At 36.7% G+C, this 2,708-nt stretch overlaps 1 pseudogene; it reads left to right on the top strand.

Moving 5' to 3' along the window:
• Positions 1-368, top strand: part of LOC106752683 — a 7,998-nt pseudogene extending 7,630 nt beyond the window's left edge.
• Positions 369-2,708: the final 2,340 nt, after the last annotated feature.

Below are 2,708 nucleotides of genomic sequence, written 5' to 3'. Positions count from 1 at the left end.
CGTCCTTACGAGTTTTAATGGAAACCCAATTAGAAGAGGCTGAGTGGGTTCAAGCTCGTTTCGACCAGCTCAATCTCATCGATGAGAAAAGATTAACAGCAGTATGCCATGGACAATTGTACCAAAGAAGAATGAAGAAGGCATTTGACAAAAGGGTACACCCAAGAGAATTTCATGAAGGTGAGTTGGTGTTGAAGAAAATTCTACCTATACAAAAGGATCATAGGGGTAAATGGACTCCAAATTATGAAGGGCCATTTGTAGTGAAGAAGGCATTTTCTGGTGGGGCACTAATTCTCACGAGAATGGACGGAGAGGAGTTACCATTGCCAGTTAATTCTGATGCAGTAAAAAAGTTTTACGCATGATGATTCCATGATAGTGGATGCCATTAATGGATATTGATAGTATCTTTAAAGCTTATTGAACTTTGTGTTATTTCACTAAATAAAGTTCACGTGATTTCATTCATATTTTGGTTGTTTGCATTCCATCTGAAATATTGCATGTCACGCTGAGCTGTTAAGTAATTAAGGGAAAATGAAAATGAAAATAAGCAAACGCGTGTTGATAAAAGCATCACAGGTATATCCGGTTGGCGAGCTCGGTCTTGGAGGATGTCGAAAAAGAAAAAAAAACGAAAAAGAGGTGAAAAAGAAAAGTCATATGTTGAGTTTGTTGTTAATAAAGTTGTCAAGGGCATAGTATTTTCGAAACGAAAAGAAAAAGAAAAAAAAAAGAAAAAGAAAAAAAAGTTTTGAAAAATACCGTTGGTGAGTCCTTTCCTGATCTAAGGTTTTGGGGGTAACCAGTTTTCTTTTCTTGATAAAGCATCTGCATTCACATTACTTGAACCCTAACCTTTTCGTTTCCCTTAAGACAAAGGATTGCCATACGTATAATATTGGGGTAGTTTTCATCATGTTACATATCACCAATAATTCGTTGATCAGGAAGATATATAAAAAAAAAAAGAAGAAAGAAAGAAAAAAAAACAAAGGAAACAAAGCAAGGAAAAAATGAAGTCGATGTGTCAAACACTACAGAGTTTTGTTTCAGGTTTAAAGTCGCGAGAAAGTCAGGCAAACAAGATTCAGAGTGACGTGTGGCAATTTTTCGTTATCCAAACGTCAAAAGAAGTTTATCCAATTGCACCCCTTTTGAGCCAAAATTCATAATTGTTTTCATCACCCTAGACAAGAATCATTAGCATATCGATGTCAACCTAAAAGGGTACATCATAAGCATCCAAAGTTGAGGAAGAAATCTCTAAAAGGAAGAAAAAACATAAGTGAAAATGGAAAGTATCATAAAGGGCCACAACAGGGGCAACGAAAAGAATGATCCAAAAGGAAAGAAAGAAAAAAAAAACAATGAAAAATAAAGGATGCCTGAAGTTCAAATCCCTAAAGAGAGTTGACTGGACACCTTGTAAATGATTCTTGTTTAAAACACTTTAACCGTCAAACACTTATTTGGGCCTTCATTATCCCTTCTTTCAAAACCCTTTGACCTTTAGCCACGGTACAAGCCAATAAAAGTCCACGCTAACTGAAGACTGTTTGTCCTAATCTTTCTCACGAATTTAACTTTGAAATAGAATGATGTGGTGAACGACACATTCAGTTTTATATTAAAAAAAAAAGAAAAAGAGAAAAAGAAAAAAAGAAGACGAAAAGATGTGAGGTCTCCCCGTTAATCGAAAATCATCCAATTTGGGGCAATCCTTCCTACCCAAACCTTTTCACCTTTCCAAAGCATACTTACTGTGCAAAATTGGGGCAGTATTGGAGTCCAACATGTTAATAGCACTTTCCCCCAGATGAGGGACACACATACATTAATATTTACTCACAGACAATCATTACTCATCTGCTTTTCATAACCATTTCCCCATACACTCCAGGGTTCAAGCTAATTTGGATTGCAAAAAGCGATAAAAAGAATTTTAACTCAAGGTTACACTCTCTTCCTTCTCATCAAAGGGCTCTATACCTCTCAACATTGTTTTCAAGGAATGCGTTTTGAATGTACATCGTGTCTGACGACAATATTAACAATGGATTCCAAACATGGAATTTTCAAAAAAAAAAAAAAAAAGAAGAGAAAAAGAAAGAAAAAGAAAAAAATGATGAAAAAACGAGAGTAAAAGAAAAGAATGAAATGAAAGTCTCATGTGTCTATGCATTCATGCACCATCATGACATTACATCATCTCAAAGAAAGCGAGGAGAATTGTTCGCAAAATCCTCATGTTTTACTCGACATTTATCAATTTTTCAGAAGCTGCTAATCCAGGTTTTAGTTTTCTGTTATCGGCCCTCTGCTTGGCAATGGTCGGATTTAAATTTTTGTTCTCTGAGTTTGGCCCTCTACGAGGCAATGGTCAAATCCAGGTTTTAGTTTTCTGTTATCGGCCATCTGCGTGGCAATGGTCGGATTTAAATTTCTGTTTTGTGAGTTTGGCCCTCTGCGAGGCAATGGTCAAATCCAGGTTTTAGTTTTCTGTTATCGGCCCTCTGCGTGGCAATGATCGGATTTAAATTTCTGTTCTGTGAGTTTGGCCCTCTGCGAGGCAATGGTCAAATCCAGGTTTTAGTTTTCTGTTATCGGCCCTCTGCTTGGCAATGGTCGGATTTAAATTTCTGTTCTGTGAGTTTGGCCCTCTGCGAGGCAATGGTCAAATCCAGGTTTTAGTTTTTTGTTAT

The sequence above is a fragment of the Vigna radiata genome, unplaced genomic scaffold (assembly GCF_000741045.1).
Source record: "Vigna radiata var. radiata cultivar VC1973A unplaced genomic scaffold, Vradiata_ver6 scaffold_43, whole genome shotgun sequence".
In the NCBI taxonomy this organism is placed as follows: Eukaryota; Viridiplantae; Streptophyta; class Magnoliopsida; order Fabales; family Fabaceae; genus Vigna; species Vigna radiata.
This window is presented reverse-complemented; position numbering and strand designations above follow the sequence as displayed.